This window comes from Cnephaeus nilssonii, assembly GCF_951640355.1.
Source record: "Cnephaeus nilssonii genome assembly, chromosome: 11".
Classification (NCBI taxonomy): Eukaryota; Metazoa; Chordata; class Mammalia; order Chiroptera; family Vespertilionidae; genus Cnephaeus; species Cnephaeus nilssonii.
Window position 1 is genome coordinate 71,709,410 of NC_137082.1, and position 21,308 is coordinate 71,730,717.

The window sequence follows — 21,308 nt, forward strand, 5'->3', positions numbered from 1 at the left end:
GAGCCTCTACAGTTAGAATCCAACCTTTTTAAAAAAATTTTTTTAATTGATTATAGAAAGAGGAAAGGAGAGGGAGAGATAGAAACATCCATGAGAGAGAAACATTGGTCGGCTACCCAACTGGGGATTCAGTCCAGCATGTGCCCTGACCAGGAATTGAACAGGTGACTTCTTGGTGCATGGGTCGATGCTCAACCGCTGAGCCACACGGGCCAGGCAGAATCCAATCATTTGTGTGTGTGTGTGTGCACGTGCTAAGGAAACACCCATGGTGGGGACAGGCAGTGGGTGAGGGGTCAGATGATTCACAAGATCCTAGCAGGGGGGCATTCATGGGATGCCATACTCAGCAAGACAGGGCAAACTCCCCATCCTTCCCTGCCTCCATATATTTTCTCTAGAGCATTTATCACTGCCTGCCCCTTGTATTTATTTATTGTCTTTCTTTCCTATTAGCTTGCCTATTCCCTGCGGTCTTTGTCCTATTGACCGCTGTATCCCCTGTCTTAGATCAATGCCTGGCATTTAGTCGGCACTAAAAAATTAGCTGCTAATGAATGAATTAAAAATTTTTAAACAATTACTTGAATCCCTGCCCTATGCTGGGTCCTGTCCTTGAGGATGCTACAAGGATGGTGCAGGAGAAAGGCCTGAAAATAGATACACCATAGCGCAGACACCTGCTTTTACACAGGTATACCCAAAGCGCTACAGGATCCCGGGGCCTGGAAAACTCCCGGGGTGTGCGAGGGCCTTGGGAAGAAGCAGGTCGAGTGCCAGGGAGCTAAGCGGAGAGGCAGAGATGTGGCTGGAGACAGAGCATAGATTTCCTTGGCTATTCGCTTAGCTTTTCGGCACCTTCGTTTCTTGCCCTGCGGGACCCTCGCCTCTCCTGGATTCTGTCTGTGGGACCTCGGCCCCAGGGGAATCTCTCGGTCGTGGGACCCCAGTCACATCCTTTCCCATACCCGGAGACGCCAGGCCCGGGTCTTCCAGATGGCTAGCCGGCTACCTGCGAGACCTCCACCTGCTGGCTGAACCCCGGCCCAGCTCGCGCGCTCTCCAGGTCCCCGCCCCCTGCCTGCCGTCTACAATGTGCCAGACCCCGCCCCCCCCAAGCCCCCAGGACCCCGGCCCCGCCCCGCCCCCCGTGGCCCCTCCACTCAGTCCCGGGGGGCGGGGCCGCGCGCAGCAGCGTCTCCAAGGCGGGGGGGCGCGAGGCAGGGGGCGGGGCGGTCCCAGCACTGGCCAATCAGCGCCGCGCTCACATCCATGCAAATATGAGCACAATGGAGCGAGCCCATCACTCGCCCCTGCAAGCAAGCTTGAAATGGGCTTCTACCTGAGCGGCAACCAGACTGACCAATGACTCTATGTTTTGGGCTGGCGAAGCCCAATGATGTGGCAAGGAAGGCGGGCCCGAGACGGGTTAGGGTGTCCTTGCAGGGTGTCTGAGCTAAACTTCACCAAATAATAGCTGTTTGTATTTTGGCTGCTGCAGGAGCCATTTTAGGTAAGTTCTTCTCTTAACTTTTTATTTTTCTCCCCGGCCTCGGGGGGCCGGCCTTGTCCGCGGGTCCCCGGCCCCGCCCCGCTGGCCGGGCTGGGGTGCTCCTATGAATGGAGTCGGGATGAGGGGCTGCAGTGGCGCCGAGGCCCGGTCGGGCCGGGTCCGAGCTGGGCCAGCGGCGGGCTGCCTGGCGGAGGGCAGGCGGCGGCCTGAGGCCTGAGGAGAGGGGCCGGCCGCTGCCGCGCCTCGCACCCGCTCGCGCTCTGGCCGCGCTCGGGAGGGAGGCCGTCCTTGGGAGCGCGTTGCTGCGGGCCGCGCGGAGGGGCGGGGGTCCGGGCAGCCCCCGGCCCTAGGCCTGACGGGCGGGGGCGGGGCGTGCGGAGGACCCCTCGGGACAGGTCGAAGAGTGACCCCCCAACCCGGCCGCACCGCGCCTTGGCGGGGGTGACCGCTATTCCGCGGCCGCCCCCGCGGAGAAGTTGCTCTATTGGCGTCTTGCGTCTGTTTGCAGGGGTGGAGAAGGGTGGGCTGGTGCCAGGCTGCTGCTCCAGGAGGGGGCGGGGGCCCCCGCGTGTCCTCGGAGCGCGCACTCCTCCGTCCCCTTCTTACGCACTAGCGCGCAGTCGCCCCCCAAATTGGCACCCTGGAGGTGCCCAGCAACCCCGTAGCCAAGTTTTATGCTTTATTAGATTGCATGTTGGAGCTTTAAAAAACCAGGCATATGTCCTCTTCAGGGTATTTATTTCCTTTGCTATTGAGAAGTAACGGAGTCTGTTGCTCCCAAATTTCCAGGGACGTGCCTGTCAGATGTGCAGAGGGCTGGCAGCGACTCGGTTTTTAAAAAAGATGCTATTAGGAAATCCCCTCACTAGTGAGATAATTGACATTGGAGTTTGTTTGCAGCTTCAGTTTTATTTGATCCAATTAAAAATACATAAGCAGGCACTTATATTTGTGTACATAAAGTATTCCTAGTTCCAGTTATGACTGATGGGACTGTGGTTTCGATAGTGTGGGATCTAATAAGGCAGTATAATTCAGTTTTGAACTTGTAGGCCCATGTGCTCCAAATTAGGGTTTATGAACCATTAGTAATCTGGCCAAGGATTTTAGCGAGTCCCTGGCATCTCCAGGCATCTTTGGGGCTGTGTGTGGGCATTATTCCTCCTCCTCCCCTCAAGACTACCCTTTTCTGGTGTAAGCAGATCCACGAACAGAGAAAATACTAACTTAATTTTTTTTTATTTTTTACAATTTTTAGAATGTCTGCACTATTGCTGGAGATTTTATTGTTTCTTAAATACTGTAGAGGAATACCATCCTAGTAGGCCCCAAATTTTGACATATTTGGTAGGGATACATTTGTGGCCCTTAGAAAAGTCTGGGCAGGAACCATTCTGTGGTCCGGAGGCTGAGTTGTCTTTCTTACTGCGGATGTGTACTCATTAACTGCATGACACGATAGAGTTTTTTGGTAAGCTAAATTGGGAGATCAGGTAGATAGTTTTGGTGAACTTTGTGGCTCTCTGTCAATAGAAAGAAGGTTTGAGATTCATGTGTGATAACATGATTAGGCATGAATCGTCAAGTAACATGGTTTATGCCAACCAGAACAGGTGGTTTTGTATAAGCCATGCATGATTGTAACTGCAGGCCTGGGAAAATTCGGAGCGATAAAATTATTAGTTTTGGACTGCTTTCTGTACCGGGGCAATTTCCAAGATGAATTATGATGAATTATTTAAACATTTTTTTTGATTAATGGGCTATTAAAAGCTATCCTCTATAATTTTTTCCCCTTCGTTTCGCTAACTTTGGAATCTCCCTTATAGTAACTAGACTTTGATACTGTTCTTTCTGTAGTCTGGCTATGGCAAGTAAATCTAGACCTTTTGTGAAATTAATTGTGTCTTATCATGGTATCACAGTCTGCCTAGAGTCACATCTTTTATACTGCAGTTATTTCTTTGCTTTTTACATTAGCTCTTTTGTTGTTATAGCACTGAAAACTCTTTCAGTATGATCACTTCCACAACTTGTTAATATTCTCTTTATAATTATTTTTGTAATTTATTATTAATATAGCTGGAAGTTCTCTGAACTCTTCAGTATAATACTTCATGCGAACCACACAAGAAGTTGAAAGGCCAGTTCTAAGTGAAATGGGGAAGCCATGACTAACACCACTGCATTCCTGGAAAATCCTTTGGCAGATAGTTTTTTGTATTTTGTAATTTACTTTTTTTTATAACTATTTTATTTATTTTTATTTTTTATAACTATTTTAAATACCAAAGAAAATCTGAAGTAGAATTATATCTCTTTAGAAACCAGATCTCATTTGTGACTGTTGCCATTATATTACAGGAAACCTATCAGAAACGACAGGCCCTTGGGCTACTGTGTCTTGGAAGTCTCTGATTTATACAAGCTTCAAAGGAGTTTTTTGGTTTTCTTGAAAGTATGGCTTTGCCCCCAAGCAGAGTTTATGGTTATGTCTTCCTGTGTTAACCAGGAGGGAAACTGGTTTCACATCCTCAGGCTTGTTTTTCAACTTGTATTAGTTATGACCAAATGGAGTCACACGTGGACCCCTCATGTTCTGAACCCTTTTGAACAGGTTTTAGGATTCAAGGATTCTACCTGCAAAAATATCTTTGGTATATGACAATGACAGCAATTAGGACAGTGACGATATCCAAATCAATTGAGGTGACTGACTGTTCCCTCCTTCCCTCTTCTTCCCCAGTATAGCAAGGCTTAAACTAGTTTTATTTTTAATAAATATTTAGTGGTTCTCTTTATACTTTCATTCCTCATACAAAGCTTTAGTTTAATTCAGTGGAAGAGCTACAGCGAATTTCATGGTACTTGCCTGAATTCTCCAGTACCAGGTTACAATGGTAGTCCCCCTATATCCACATGGATGTATTCCAAGACCCCCAGTGGATGCCTGAAAGCAAAAATAGTACCAAACCCTATTTGTACAGTTGACCCTTGAACAACATGGGGGTTAGGGGCGCTGAACATCTATGCAGTTGAAAATCCATATATAACTTTTGACTCTCCAATAACTTAATTGATAGCCTATTGTTGACGGGAAGCCTTAGTGATAACATAAACAGTCTATTAACACATATTTTGTATGCTATATGTACTATATACTGTATTCTTACAATAAAGTAATCTTGAGAAAAGAAGATATTAATAAGAAAATCATAAAGGAAATACAAATAGAGTATTTCTGAAAAAATCTGTGTCTGAAACAGCGCAGTCCAAATCTGTATTGCTCATGAATCAACTGTACTATGTTTTTTCCTATACATACATACATACCTGTGGTAATTGAATTTATAAAATTGGTGCAGTAAGAGATGAACAACAAAAATAAAATAGAACAATTATAGCAATATACAGTAGTAATGTGGTCTCGCTCAAAATATCTGATTGTACTGTACTAACCCTTTTGATGATGTGATGATTTAATGCCTTATGATATGATGAAGTGAGTTGAATGACGCAGGCATTGCGACAGTGTTAGGCTACTATAAGGTATAAGAGTTACTTGAACACAAGTACTACGATACCTAGACAGTGTCTCTGATAACTCAGATGGTTACTAAGTGACTAACAGGTGGGTAGTGTACAGAGCGTGGGTAGACTGGACAAAGGGATGATTCATATCCCGGTGGGACAGAGCAGAACGGTGTGAAATTTTTATTACACTACTCAGAACGGTGCACAGTTTAGACTTATGAATTGTTTATTTCTGGAATTTTCTCTTTAATATTTTGGACTATGATTGACTGTGGGTAACTTGAAACTGCAGAAAGTAAAACCGTGGATAAAGAGGGGCTACTGTATATTGAAAACTCTTTGAAATACATAAAATAATAGCTAGGGCTTAGATATCTGTTCCCGAGAAAACATTTTTGTTTGCAGCAGAATGTGACATAATTGTGAAGGAAGCAAAAAAAGGAGCATTGAATGATTACCTGGTGTGTGTTGAGCACTCAGCCAGGTTCTGGGGCTAGAGATGAAAAACTATTCCTGTTTTCATAGCCACTTGGTGAGTCTGTCATGTTTTAGTGGTATGGTGCTAGGTAAAGTAACACACCTTGTCTACGTTCTTCTCTGCACATGTCCATTTTTACTTTATCATTTAAAGAATTTGTCACTGAAAAGGCATATTGGAATATAGTGTGGGCACCCTTTTCTCCCCTTGTCTCTACATTGTAGGAATGTTCTTCCTAGGACTTAGGAGTTCAGGCTTAGCTGGTACAGTAATAACCATGAAATGCAGAGGGAGAGTGCAGAAAACTGGAAAGTAGAATTTTAAGATAACTTCAAGAAATGAATTGAAACAACTACAAAGTGATGTATACATATTGAACTTTCTAAATAAGTAAAGAGAGTCTTTAATTTTTCTGCTCCTTTATTAAAATTCTTATGGAGAATATCCATTGATTTAATATAGTATTTTCTCAGTAAATTTATGTATATACTAGAGGCCCAGCGCACGAAATCGTGCGCAGGTACGGTCCCTAGGCCTGGCCTGCAATCAGGGCCATCTTCCCTGGCTGCCTGCAGCCGGCCCCGCCCCCTGCTGCCACCCACCCCGGTTCCCCGTTCGCCATCGGGTGATTGGAGCCTGCTGGCCGGGGAAAGGGACTGAGAGGTGGTCAGTGCGCTTCACAGTGACTGGTCCAGTGGTCATTCTGATTGTTCTGCTGTCAGGGTCAATTTGCATATTACCCTTTTATTATATAGGATAGAGGCCTGGTGCACGGGTGGGGGCCTTCAGGCCTGCCCTGATGGGGGCCCCGGATTGGGGTGGGGGTCCCCGATGGGGGTGGGGCTGGCTGGGGCGAGGGGCCGCAGGCGGTTTGCAGGCTGGCCACACCCCTGATTGGGTGGGGATCCCCGCTGGGGGGCGGGGCTGGCTGGGGTGAGGGGCCGAGGTCATTCTGGTCTCTGGTCGTTCTGGTCATTCTGCCGTTTTGGTCTCTGTGCTTTATTACATAGGATATATATTATTGATTTTAGAGTGAGGAAGGGAGAGAGAGAGAGTCATTGAGTGTAAGTGGGAGAAACATGGATCGAACCTGCAACCTGGTTATGTGCCCTGACTGGGAGCCAAATCCACCACCTTTTGGTGTATGGGATGACACTTCAACTAAGCCACACCAGCCAGGGATCTCAAAATTTTTAATATGCTTTGGATTATCTTGTATACCATGTGACTAAGATTTTATTTTTAGAATCTCTATATTTTTTTATTCAAAGATTCTTTATGTAAAAAGATCAGGCTTCAGGTTAAAAGAAGGTCTAACTACTGTGGTAACATTGACCTTTAGTTCTTACCTATTTAGGTTGAGACTTTTTGTCCTGGGCTTCATGGACCCCTAGAGAGTCTTTGGTCTGTGAACTCCCCTAAATGGTATGCAAAATTTTGTTTGTGCACTTTTATGTGAAGCGAATCTTTGCTTTTTAGGATCTTAGAGGGGTTTGTGACTCCTACTCTCCTGTCCTCTCCCTAATCTCTTCTCATTCACATGCAAAAACAATAAGGATCATTGATTTAGGTCATTTCAGAACATTTGTTTTGTGTGACCATAGTCTTTTGCCTGGAGCCTGACTTCTTTTGTCCCCCTTTAGCAGGACCTACAGTCTCAGTCTGGATCAGTTAGCCTGGTCTTGGGGAAATACTTCTGCAACCCTCCTGGCAGCATCCAGGCAAGGATCTTCCCCAGAATTCTCCCTTGCCTAGTTATACTTGGGAAGCTGTTCCACACACTTTCCCATGCAGCCTGATGTGGAAAGGTTGAAGCGGGAGGCATGAGGTCAATTGCTAGACAGTCTTAGAGGGTCCTGGGCCTCAGTTTCAGCCATCTGCCTCTGCAGATGGGACTGGAAGGGTGGCCATGGCAGAAGCTCCTGACATTTTCTTGCTTTGAGTACTACTTTTTATTCATTCTGTTACTCTTTATTCAATATGTTGGGAGGAAAAGAGTTTTCTTTCATACACTGAGAGAGGAGCAATTAAAAAAAATCCCTCTATTTTTGTATTCTCCAGACTTTGTATAAGATACTTTGCAACTTCTTTTTTTAAGTAAATCTTTATTGTTGAAAGTATTACATATGTCCCTTTTCTCCCCATTACCTCTCCCGCCCTCATCCCCCAGCAACTTTTCTTTTAATGTGCATTTTAAGTGGAATTTATGTTAATATAAGGTCTAGTTGAGTGTATAACCTTATTTTACATGCATATCTGTCAAGTTCTATTGAACTAGCTGTTACTATAGGAAAAAGGATCACATATTAAAGTTCTCTAAACCTTATTTTATAATTTACTTAATAAAAAGTCAAGCAAATTGGCAAAACAAAATTCTAGAGCAACAAGAAAATCCTAAGATTAGTGTCTCAAGGAAGTGGTTGAACTTGAAGTTACCCTGAAGATTTTCATAAAAATCCATTTGTGGGGCTAGACCAGAAGTTGAAAAATCTGACTTGATAGTAAATTGGGGAAATCACCTAAGCTTCAGGCAGTTCCTTCCTTAAGTGTACCTGGTAAAGAAGTGTACCTGGACTCTTTATTTTGGCTTCAAGGAAACCATCAGTACGCTAAGAAATCTTTGACAAGATTATGTCTGATAAGCTAGATTCAGATAATAGATTTTATTGACTGAAAGAAATTTTACATAATTTAACAGAGACTTTATTAAAGTTCATTGTGTATTTTGGCATAACACCTCTTGCAATGTTAGCAGCCTAAATTCAACCATGGGTTAGCATGAAAAAGTCAAGCCATCATGCATGTTTTACCATGTGACAGAATTGGATCACATTATAACTGATGGTGCCATCAGATTGCTTCTATCAGCGAACCCTGTATAGTGTCATTTTAAGGGACTCAAAAGGTATTCTGCATAATGGAATTAACAGTTGTGCTTTGAGTTGTAAAAATCCACTGAGGAAATGATAGAGGGTATGAAAGAGATCATTAATGACCAGCTCCAGAAAGATTATTGTAAAAATGTAAAATAAGTTCTCTTAGGTCTGGGTTGCTCAAAGTTAGTCCGCAGATCTGTGCAGGTCTATGGACTGTTTGTGACCTGTCTGTGACGGGTAAGTCCAAAATTTGAAAGGAAGCATTTAGATGCTTTTGTAGCAGTTTTTAGAAAAAGGATTTTTCTGTTGAATCTAGTAATAAAGAATGTAAGTTTATAGTGTAGTCCTTGTTTAAAAAATATTTTTTCTGGTAATTAATTTTTCTAGTATTTTAAAGTATTGGTCCATGATGGATTGGGAAAAAGCAAAAACTAGTCCTTCTTTATAGAGAACACTACTCAGGATGATAGGCAACATTAGTATTATCTTAGAGCTTGTTAGACATGAAAATTTTTGGCCCCAATCCCAGACTGACTGAAATAAACTACCTTGAGTGGGGACCCAGTAATTTGTGTTATAACAAGCTGTCCTGGTGATTTTTGTGCACATTAAAATTTGCAAAAGTGTTCTAGATTAGCACTGTCCAGCAGAACTTTATGCTGTGATGGAACATGTCCTATGTCTGTGTGGGGCCTGTTAGTCATATGTGGCTTCTGAGCCCTCACAAGGTGAGTAGTATGAGTGAGGGACAGAATTTTAAATTTTATTTACTATTAATTTAGTTTAAATAGCCACATATGGCTAGTGGCATTGGATTTTGACAGCAAAACTCTAGACCCTTTCGCTGCCTCACAACCTTTTTTAGGGGTGGGGGAAGTAGAATTTTTTTCTTCATTTACAAAGGAAAATACATTATAGGACAAGACTACTCTTTAGCCTAAAATGAGACTAAGCAAATCATTTAATAAAAGTTGGCACGTTATACCCATTTATATTTACCTATTTATTTTTATCTAAAAGTTGATTTGATGTTAAGAAAATAGTAGGATCAAAAAATAAATTTAGATTTGTGCCTTGTAAGGTTTTGTAAATAGCAAAGCTGTTCCAGTGACCCCTTCATGGCTGTGACTAACGTGCATGATGTCTTTCAACATGACTTCTGAAGCTTTTTCCTTTCATATAAAGATTCAAGACAGGCGGCTGTTAAAGGCAATACTGTATTTTTCAGTTCTCCATATAAAACGCTGGTTATTGAGGGTTCTCATTTCTTTAGACTAGTTCCATGGTCGGCAAACTGCGGCTCGCGAGCCACATGCGGCTCTTTGGCCCCTTGAGTGTGGCTCTTCCACAAAATACCACGCCTGGGCGAGTCTATTTTGAAGTGGCATTAGAAGAAGTTTAAGTTTAAAAAATTTGGCTCTCAAAAGAAATTTCAATCGTTGTACTGTTGATATTTGGCTCTGTTGACTAATGAGTTTGCCGATCACTGGACTAGTTAATGGAGATTTTTCTATGTAAAGTATTTCTGGTTTTTCAGCTTACTTAGAGGATGGTTTTTCAGTTTATAAAGGTAATCTTTGTTTTTAATAATATTCATGAAGGCTCCCTAGAAAGATTGAGACTTATCCTCTGTCCCCAAATATTTAAAAATTGATTCATTAAAAGAAAGGTGTTTTTTGTGTGTTTTTTCTCATTCAGGGTTGTTTATGCTTCCTGCCTCCAGCCCCATCTTACTGTAATTTAGGTTTTAAACTCTTAAAACTCAAGGGTAACAATGATTCCAACATATTGTTCAATATCCATTTCAGAATTGGAAATTATTTTGTGATTGACAAGTAGAATGAAACATGCCTATAGAAATAAATGAAGCGCTGGCCAGCATAACTTGCTGTTTAGAGTGTTGGCCTGTGCACCAGAGGGTCACCCATTTGATTCCCCCTCAAGGGCATGTACCTACCTGGGTTGTAGGTTTGATCCCGATCCACAGTGGGGGCATGTGTGGGTGGCAACCAATTGATGTGTCTCACATTGATGTCTTTCTCTCTCTCTCTCTCTCTCTCTCTCTCTCTCTCTCTCTCTCTCTCTCTCTCTCTCTCTCCTCTCCCCCTAGCCCCCAACCCCCTCTGTTCCACTCTCTCTAAAAATTAGTGGAAAAATATCCTCACTCCTCGGGAGAGGATTAAAAAGAAAAAAAGAATGGAAAATGAAGATCCACATGTGGAATCTTAGCTTTTTAAGATTCTGTTCAGGCATAATAAGATGAATCTTTCTAATCATACCATAATTTTATTAAATATATTTGCCAGGCTTTAGGTTTTCAAGCAGGAGAGTGTTAGTCATTTAGGCAGCGACTCTTGAACCATGAGAGGCAGTAAGGGGTCCCAATGTGCTCTATACACTCAGAATGTTGGAATCGGAAGGCTTCTTAAAGATCATGGATAGGGCTGCAGGAATAGCAAAATTATTAATACAGCAGTGTCTGTTGCTTTGTTGTAATGATTGTCTTATATGCTCAGACATGGTTGTCTGGGCAGAGACTTCTGTTTAACCGAAAATGACACAATTATCACTGATTGGGGGCTTATTGTTTTGTAACATGCTTTGGGCTCTTTTTGTTTGACTTTCTCCCAAGGGTTTCTAGGCCTATATTTGGATTATTGCTTTGGGGTCTTAAGGGCTTGGAAAACCCAATCTGTTGGGTTTGAGATCTGATAGTTGACAGATCCTAAGCTTAGAAGGTTTGGAAGTTCCTTGCTTCAAGTTTGTACCCGTCACTGTCACTGGTTCCCATAGCTGCAGCCGGAATGTGGTATGAGATGTTACTAGAAGATGGATTTCATAAGCCATGCCCAGTCTCCTTATTTATACATGATAGTCAGACTCTATTCACTCCTCTGTGCTCTGACTGCAACATTTCATGCTAGCAGGGCTCTCCCTGGATACTCTGACTTTATTCATGTTCACTCTTGAACAAAGTTTGTTGCCACCATTATAGGTGTGGTCGTGGCAGTTATTTCTGGTTCAAGATTTAAGCATTATCAGGTTTCACACAATTCAGCATATTAACTAGATTCTTCTAAGTCAAAGCCTCTTTCTGGCTTCTCAGAATTGCAGAAGAGTAGAGTAGGAAGGGACTTCAGAGGCTATCTAGTCCAATTATGGATGATGTACAGAGTCCTAGTCATGTAAATATTTTTTGATGCCATGAGTTGGTCTATGGCCAAGTTAGGATTAGAATTCGACTCTTTCCCTAACTGATGGTTAGGGTCTTGAAAATTTTGGGGGGAAATATGGGCAAGGAGTGTTCTGAGATTAGAAATAAATTGGTGAAAATCTACATAATCCTTTTTTATGTTCTTAAAAATAAAATAAAGATAATTATTAATGAAATTTTACACTTCTTAAATTAGTATAAATGAGTGGTACTATTTTGGTAGCTCTTGTTTATTAGAAACATTTTGGCATGTCCTTCCCTTTTGGTAGCTCTGTTTACTATATTTTGCTTACTGGAAACTTTTTGGCATGCCTCTCTATTATATCATGGTGAAATTCACCTTTGCTTTATTACAAATAACATGCATGATAGATTTTCTCACATCTGCTCAGCTTTATGACTTAGGGTTATTAGAAAAGGTTTTTCCCAACCCCCCTCAATAATCATGATAATAATAGCAGCTATGCCAGGTATGGTCGTCGGCTCTTGCATGGTGTGGTGGTCATTAGGACCATTCACCAATATTCTCTTGCTTCTAGGTACATTGTCAGACTGCATTTGTCCATCACCTTGAAGTTGAGCATGGCTGTGTGACTGCTTTGGACATCATTTCCACTCAAATTTCAATATCCAAAGCAGAGTGGAAATGATGTGAGACACTTTGAAGCAGATACCTTTTTTTTTCCCCCTGAAAGACATCTGCAATGGTTATGTAATGTAAGCAAGTAAGCTAATGCTTTAAACCACTGAGGTTTTTGTTTGTTTGTTTTTGTTAATTCTCATCCGAAGTATTTCTTTCCATTGAGTTTTAGAGAAAATGAAGGGAGTGAGGGACGAGAGAGAAAGAGAGAGAGAGACATCGATGTGAGAGAGACACATCAATTGGTTACCACCCTGCATACACCCTGACCATGGCCAGGGATCGAAACTGCAACCCAGTACATGCTTTTGACCAGAAATCAAACCTGCAACCCTTCAGTGCGTGGGCTGAGGCTCTAACCGCTGAGCATACCAGCCAGGGTGCCACTGAGTTTTTAAAATGGAGTTTTAACTGCACATAGCCAAGCCATCCTGATGAATGTATGTGGATTATTATCGATTATGCTCATGACTAAGTGCTGATACTGAGCCCATTCAACAGTTGAGTAAATGAGACAGGAATTAAGTTGTCTGTAATTGCAGAACTAGTAACCCAGGCAGTTTGAGCCCTACATTCTTAAGCACTAGAGTTTGCTGTCATTCTCTATGCTGTGCTATCTCAGTACCCATTATTATATACAGACTAAGGACTCCGCCCATGATAACTTCATGCCAAAGCTTACACTTACCTCTGTTTCATCCCTTCCTTCAGATGCCCTTAAATTTCTAGTATCAAGGGTGATTGTCTCTTATTAGCACTTGTCTTTCCCAATCTTGTACTGCAAAGATCTCCATTCCTTTTATATTACCTGTTACCTACTTTTACTGCCCTCTGGAATTCCATCTTTCATGTGATGAGGGTACTTTTTTGCCTTAGATACCTTCACATCTCTAATATTTTCTAAGTAAATTTCTCAGAAGGCCACCTTTAGCTTTATGAATAGGAGGCTACCCAGCAACCATGAAGGCATTACAACTAGTGGTTAAATGCATGAATTCTGCAACCAGACCTGGGTTTGAATCTTTGCTCTGCCACTTAATTGGCTGTGTGAACGTCTCTATGTCTAAGTTTGCTCATACGCAAAATGGAGATAAATAATAATACCTATCTCATGTGGTTGTTTTGAGGATTAAATGAGTTCACTTATATAAAGCCTTGGAATATACCTGACACATTATAATATGGTATAGGTGTTGCATATTTTATTTTATTTAGTTTTTTAAGTGTTGGATATTTTAAAGAATCAGGTACCATAGAGCCATGATGAACCGAGATAGGTCATTATTGATCTTAATCTTTCCGATGTTAATATGATAATATTAATATTTAATTTTTCCTTTTATTCAACAGGGATTACTGAAAAACTCTCTAAGGCACTGTGCTCTGGAAGCCTGGCAGCCTGGAAGCTGAAGGGGATGGGGGGATGTCCTAGAGCTTGCCTTCAAAGAATTTACAGTATAAAGGGGGAGATAAGATAAACTTGTACACAAATAATTTTGCTATTACAATATAGTCTGTAAAAGTGTTATAAGACAAGGATAAAGGGAGTTCAGAAAAAGGAGAGGTGGGGCTTCATAAAGCCTTAGAGTCAGATAGGACATTTATTAGCGTTTGGGAGGATAGGCAGGATTTGGATGTGTGGAGACTGAGTGAGGTTGGCTTCCTAGGTGAAAGGGAGCTTTAGAGCAGAAGCCCATAATAAATCTGTTCATTTACCCTTTCAGCAAATATATATTGGACATTTACTATGTGCTAGGCACTGATATAAACCCTGGGACACACAATAAACAAAAGGAAGTTCCTGCTCTCATGGAGCATATGTCCTAGTATTTGAATATGCAAAACCATAATGTATCAAGTGGTGATAAGACTTAGAAGAAAAATAAAGCAGGATAATGAGACAGAGAGTAGATTTATATAACAAAGAAAAGCATGCTTAATTTCTAAAAAAATTTTTAGGGTATCTTTTGAGGAAACGCAAGGCACAGCTAAATGACTTTATCCCAAGCTCAGAGTTTTCTGCCCCTTGCTCCTGGCCTATGTAGATATTTTCCTTCCTTTGAGACTTGAGAACAAGTCCCAGTGTCATCATGGGGCCTTCCCCCCTGTATATCTGCCAGAAGCACTCTCTTTCCTCTACACTTCTGAGTCAGATTTTGCCTCTATAACTAATTTGCATTTCATATTGAACTGCCTTTTTCTTTTCTCATGTTACTTGTTTATTCCACAGTATGTGATAGCTATTTATTTAGTAAATAATTATTGAACTTTCATTTTGTTTCAGCATTACTGAGCATTGAGAACTTGAAGATAAATGCACTTGGTCTCTGTCCTTGAGGAATGCACAGTTTATTAGTAGAGATAGAAATGTAAACTGCTACTACAATGTCAAATTTCAGCTATGTAGAAAGTTTTGTTCAAATATAAGAGGGAGCAACCATCTACCCAGGGGACTTGGTTAAGGCTTTGGAAAGGAAGAAACTTTAAATTGCTTTTTGAACGTTGATTTGGAGTTTCATAATCAGAGACTGGGAGGAGTGTTTGAGTTTAGAGAGTCTCATGCATAGGAAGTATTCTGTGAACAGATGGAGGCAAATGGTAAGTTCATTGTGGCTGGAGTATAATGGAGAGCTGTGGAGTTGTGGTGGGCGATGGGGCTGGGGGAGTAGGTGGGAGAAAGATCATGGTAAGGAGTTTAGAGTTGTTTTGCCATTGAGGAGTCATTAGAGGTTTTAATGCGAGAGAGTGGCTTGTATTCTACACTTGGCCAGTTGAGGTTGGTTTATAACAGCGATGCTCAAACTCTGCTGCATATTAAAATTGAGAGCTTTAGCCCTAGCCGGTTTGGCTCAGTGGATAGAGTGTCGGCCTGTGGACCAAAGAGTCCCGGGTTGGATTCCAGTTCAAGGGCACGTACCTCAGTTGCAGGCTTCTCCCTGGCCCAGGCCCTAGTCAGGGCATGTGCAGGAAGCAGTCAATCGATGTGTTTCTCTCACATTGATATTTCTCTCTGTCTTTCCCTCTCTCTTCCACTCTCTCTAAAAATCATTGGAGTCCAGCCAGCGTGGCTCTGTGGTTGAGCATTGACCTATGAACCAGGAGGTCCTGGGTTTGATTCCTGGTCAGGGCACATGCCGGGGTTGCGGGCTCGGTCCCCAGTAAGGCATGCAGGAGGCAGCCCATCAATGATTCTCTCTTAACATTGATGTTTCTTGCCCTCTCCCTTCCTCTCTGAAATCAATAAAAATATATTTTTAAAAAATCAATAGAAAAATGTCCTCGGGTGAGTATTAAAAAAAAAAAAAGAATTGAGAGCTTTAAAAAATACCAGTGCGCAGGCTCCACACAATAAAATCAGATTCTCTGGAAGAGAGACCTAGGTATTGGATTTTTTATACTACCTCAGCTGATTCCAGTGTGCACCCAAGTTTGAGTACGAGTGGTCTAGAGCAGCGGTTCCCAACCAGTAGCTCCATGAGGTCTAAAAGGTTGGCGACCGCTGGTTTAAGGAAACCTAGAGGTCTGACAGCAGGGTAATGAATTCCGAGGTTACTGCAGTGACCTGGCTAGGATTTAAATCTTTGAATTGAGGCATTGGTAGTGGAGACAAGGGAAGATGGAGCCAGCCATTATTTTTTTCTTCTTCTTTTTTAAATATATTTTTATTTAAGCCCACAAGTAAAACTGTCTGGTGGCAATCAAAGGGCTTGCCTTCCAGGAAGGTGAAATGGGCATCTTCATTCTATGATTTGTGGTGCCATCATCCCTTCTCCCTTCTAAAATAAGAAAGTGATTGCGGGGTCGGAGTGGAGGGAAGGAAGATTGATTTAATGTTAGATAGTAGAGCCTGAAATTCTTGAAATCCTCATTACTTAATTGGATTTATCCATAATTGGATTTATCCATAAGAATATTTGAGAGAGTGACTATAGAGATCTGTGTATTTGATTAATTTACTGTCATTAATCTGTTAAAAGGGAATAGAGCACTGAGGAAATGAAATAGGAAACTAAGTTAGGGGGAATCAGCAGTGTAAAAATGGAAGCGAGTGGTGCAAAGGCCCAGAGAGTAAGTACATTTGGCCCCAGTACCGGGCAGGGCAGGAATATGATAGGACCAGGCATCCCCATCCCATCCTAGAGCAGCAGAATAATTAGAGCAAACATTTATCAAGTGTTTGCTATATGCTAGGTACTAAGTATTTTACATTTATTCTCTCATTTAACCCTTTAAAACTGTGGGAAGTTGTAGGTTGTGTTATTACCCCCCACCCCCATTTTACTAATGAAACAAATTGAAGCACAGAGAGGTAAAGAAACTGTTTAGGGTCACATGGTTACTTGTGCTTCCATGTAATATAAGTGCAGGAACTTGGAGAGTCTGCCTTGAAGTGAATGAACCCACTGCTTCGGGGACCATTCTGCTGTACCATACCTCTATCTTCTGGAACATAGCCTATCGGGCAGGTCCCATGATCTTCATTTAAGTCATTTAGTCTCTAGGTTGCTTCTCTGAAGTTCACTCTTAGAGGCTGGTGACTACAATACTAAAAATAACATTGTCCTAGAGAATATTTATAGTTTTTTTCACTCACTCTTCTTAAGTACAGACTATGCCTTATCTGGGAAATATTACTTATTTTAGGACTCTGTAGTTAGACATTTAAATGGTAGGTTTTGGTCGGTGGTAGTCAGTTCAACAGATATTTGCATACCTCCAAAGTACTCTGCCATGCACTTGGTGCTGGGGTGAGAGATGTGATTACAGTATAGAAGTGTAAGAATGCCAAAATAAACATGATCAATATTTAAATTGCAGTGAAATAAAGTATACAGAAACATTAAAAGGAACAGAGGAGGGTGCGAGGTTAAGAAGAACTTCCCAGGAGAGTTAACATCTGAATTTGGTTTTGAAGGATGAATAAGAGTTTGCCAGGTAGGCTGCAGAATAATTAAATTAAGTTATAATTGCTAGAGAGATGGACAGAGGCTTCCTTCTGATATTATTGCCAATGTGTCTAGATTCTTAATGTGGTAGAACAAGTTGTGAAATTTCCTTTTTTCTGCTAGTGTCTTAAAATGTCACTGGGATTCTGTGTCTCAGCAGTAGGGCTGGTCACGAAGGGATTTTGCTTTTGGCAGTTTTAGGAGGGAAAAATTGCTACCCATTTAGCACTTGCAGGCTTGCTGCAACTTGGGGCAGACGTGAGTTTCCTGCTTATGTGGGGATGATAGTGTTTCCTAACCTAGCTCCAGTTTAAGACTTTGATTGTAATGCTTGCTGAGACTTTTCTTCTCTTATATGGAAAGAGTAGATAGATTATTGTTTTCAAAAGGCATTTAGGGCTCTGGTTAGTGTGGCTCAGTTGATTGAGTGTTGTACCATGCACTGAGTGGTTGCTGGTTCCATTCCTGGTCAGGGCACATGCCCAGGTTGCAAGCTCAATCCCCAGTAGGGGCATGTAGGAGGCAGCAGTCAGTATTTCTCTCCCTCTCCCTTCCTCTCTCTCTCTAAAAAAATCAATGAAAACATTTTTTTTTTAAAGGTATTTAGGCATTCAGACAAACGTTAATTGAGCACTGACTTTTTTGGATGGAGGGTAGGTTAGGACCATAACATAGAAATTGGGTTTTTTAAGTATAACATACATTCAGTAAAGTAAAATGCATTTTTTTAAATATGTGTATATACCTTTGTAACCATCACCTTCAGATTAAGATAGAGAACATTTCCTCTCCCCCAACACTATTCTGACTTCTGTCACCAAAGATTAGTTTTGCCTGTTCTTGAACTCTATTTAAATGGAATCATACAGAATATATGTTTTGTATCTGGCTTCTTTTACTCAACTTTTTGATTATGAGATTCATCCAGATAGTCAGGGAACACTGATTACCAGACACACTGTTAGGAAGAGACCCAGAATAATCACATATGAGTTATGTCATTGAAATTTAGTATGAATTTATTGGTGGCATTTATTTATTCAGTACACATTTACAAGTACCATGCACCAGGTGAATTAAGCTGAATAAGTTTCTGCCACCAAGGAGCTTCCAGGCTAATGAAGCAAATCTCATTTTGGGAGGAATTTTTGAGGAAAACATTGATGTGTAAGCTTGACTGAGGTCTTAGGCCGGAGCCGTGGAAGAAGACCACTTGAGCAAACGGTTATAATGGATCCTTGTGGAGTAGGCAAGGACTGGAAGTGAACTTCGGTGATGGCTGTGTAGCTAAGGAAAAAACATCCAGCAGTGTTTTATGAGGTTAGATAAAACTTTAGATGCTTATTATGAATGTGTTTTATTGTTTTTTCCCCCCCAGTTGTTGAGATGACTTGAGATGTCCCATTAAGCCATCAAAAATGTCCTAAGGGTGGCTTTAGATGCAGCATCTCTTCTTTAGTCAGGGCATTTTGTAGCAAAATGTGTTCCTGGTAGTATCAGTTTGCTGAGGCTGTTATAACAAAATACTAGGAACTGGGTGGCTTACACAGAAATTTATTTTCTTACAATTCAGGAGGCTGGAAGTTCATGATCAAGGTGGCAGGTTTGATTTCTTCTGAAGCCTATGGGCTTGGCTTGCAGTCCTTCTCACCTGTGTCCTCACTTGGTCTTTTCTGTGTGTTTGTGTCCTCATCTCTTCTTAAAAGGATACCAGCCATGTTGGATTAGGGCCCATCCCCAGTGACCGCACTTTAACTTAGTCACCTCTTTAAAGGCCCTATCTCCAAATACGTTCACATTTGAATTACTGGGAAATAGAGCTTTGCTTCAGCATATGAATTTGGGGGGAGGAGGGAACACAGTTCAGTTCATAACACCATGTTTCAAAACCTACCATAACATTGTTGGACTGTCTGAGAGTTGTTACCAGAGAAAAGCAGGGGCCACAACAGGGTCAAGATAAGCAGAGGTATAGACCAACATCTGGTGTGACCCTTGTTGGGGCTGGGCTTGGTCTTAAAGTGCCATCTCTGTGTTCATAGTGTGTCATCTGTGCACACACAAACCCATGAGCCTTTGGTAATATGTCTAACACTGTTAAGACTATGGTGTTTTATCCTCCTATATAATAAAAGGCTAATATGCAAATTGTCCCCTCGACCAGGAGTTTGACCAGGGGGTGGGGCCAGCTGGCAAACCGCCAGCAGCCCTCCCCTCCTGGCTGGCCCCGCTCCCAATTGGCCCTCCCCCTGGATGGCCCCACCTCCATGGGCTCCGATCAGGACTGGGCGAGATGGCCCCCATCATCCCTGATCGCTGGCCAGGCCAAGGGACCCACCCGTGCATGAATTCGTGCACCAGGCCTCTAGTCTATACTAATAAAAGGGTAATATGTTAATTAGACCAGGTCGACCAGACATCTTCCCAGATGTCCAACTTCCTTCTGGACAAAGCTATGGTGGCGGGGGCCGAGGCAGAGGCGGTTAGGGGCAATCAGGCCGGCAGGGGAGCAGTTAGGGGGTGACCAGGCTGGCAGGGGGGCAGTTAGGAGGTGACCAAGCTGGCAGGGGGGCAGTTAGGGGGTGACCAGGCTGGCAGGGGGGCAGTTGAGGGTGACCAGCCCGGCAGGGGACCAGTTAGGGGGCTATCAGGCTGGCAAGCAGAGACAGTAGGGGCAATCAGGCCAGCAGGGGTGGGCAGTTGGGGGCAATCAGGCTGGCAGGGGAGGGCAGATAGGCGGCGATCAGGCAGGCAGGCAGGCGAGTGGTTAGGAGCCACCGGATTGCGAGAGGGATGTCCCGGATTGGAGAGGGTGCAGGCCGGGCTGAGGGACCCCCCCCCCCCAATGCATGAATTTCGTGCACCAGGCCTCTAGTATTAATATAATACTTGTGTTATCTTTGACTTGCTTGGTTGTTTACTGAGGAATGAGGTCCTTTTAATAGACATTATTGAGTCATTGTTAATTCTTTTAACAAGAAGGAACTTCATTGTTTGAAATGGGTCACAGTTCAAAAGTGTACCCAGAATTTTACTTACTTTTTGAAGAAACAAAATTGTCATTTTCAAAATTCTTCTCTGTTTAGGACACTAAACAGTAGTTCTTATACCTCAAGCAAATTAAATGTTTTAACTTTCCAAATTTTTCTTTTTTTAATAAATATATTTTTATTGATTTCAGAGAGAAAGGGAGAGGGAGAGAGAGATAGAAACATCAATAATGATAGAGAATCATTGATTGGCTGCCTCCTGCATGCGCCACACTAGGGATCGAGCCTGCAACCCAGGCATGTGCCCTGACCAGGAATCGAACTGTGATCGCCTGGTTCATAGGTCGATGCTCAACCACTGAGCCACGCCAGCTGGGCCAAATTTTTCTATTTTGTATTCATTCTGTTTTCTACCATTTTGTTCTACTTTTAGATTTGACTCTATTTGCTTATTTTGATAATTCATTACTTTTTTATTTTTTATAAATTAGGTAGTTAATACTATTCCTAGAAAAGTGTTTTTTAATCCATAAATATGCTGACTGATTTGAAATTCTGTGTACCTTGGTAGAGCTGTCTGATGTTTTATTGGCACCTTCCATCTATGGAAATCCTTGAGCAGCTGCTGCCATATTTTTTAGACATGTCTTCTGACTTTCTTAATTCTTCCTCCCTTCTTAATTAGAAATATTTCAATAAAATAATTCAGATGGTATCCTACTTCTAAGGGGAGAAGGGAGAGATATGGGATTCAGAGGTAGAGTTGCATTGGGAAGTGGACGCTCCCAGTGTAGTGTGCCTTTGTTCCTAGATAATTTTTCTGATCTCTGTGTTTTAATTAGCCTAGGGGCCCGGTGCAGAAAATTTGTGCATGGGGGGGGGGGCGGTTCCCTCACCCAGCCTGTACCCTCTCCAATTGGGGACCCCTTGGGGATGTCCATAGGGATCGGGCCTAAACCGGCAGTCAGACATCCTGCTTGCAATATAGGACCGCTGGCTCCTAACCGCTCACCTGCCTGCTTGCCTGTTTGCCCCTAACTGCCTCTGCCTACCTGCCTGATTGCCCCTAACTCCTCTGCCTGCCTGCCTGATCGCCCCTAACCTCTCTGCCTGCCTG

At 42.4% G+C, this 21,308-nt stretch overlaps 1 protein-coding gene across 1 annotated transcript in view; it reads left to right on the top strand.

Annotated features, from left to right (window-relative positions):
• Window positions 1-1,413: 1,413 nt before the first annotated feature.
• Window positions 1,414-21,308, top strand: part of CHD6 (chromodomain helicase DNA binding protein 6) — a 181,831-nt gene continuing 161,936 nt past the window's right edge. Inside the window, exon 1 of the mRNA XM_079785076.1 lies at window positions 1,414-1,513. The gene's annotated coding sequence lies outside the window, so the exon portion shown is untranslated. The remainder of the gene's footprint in view (window positions 1,514-21,308) is intronic.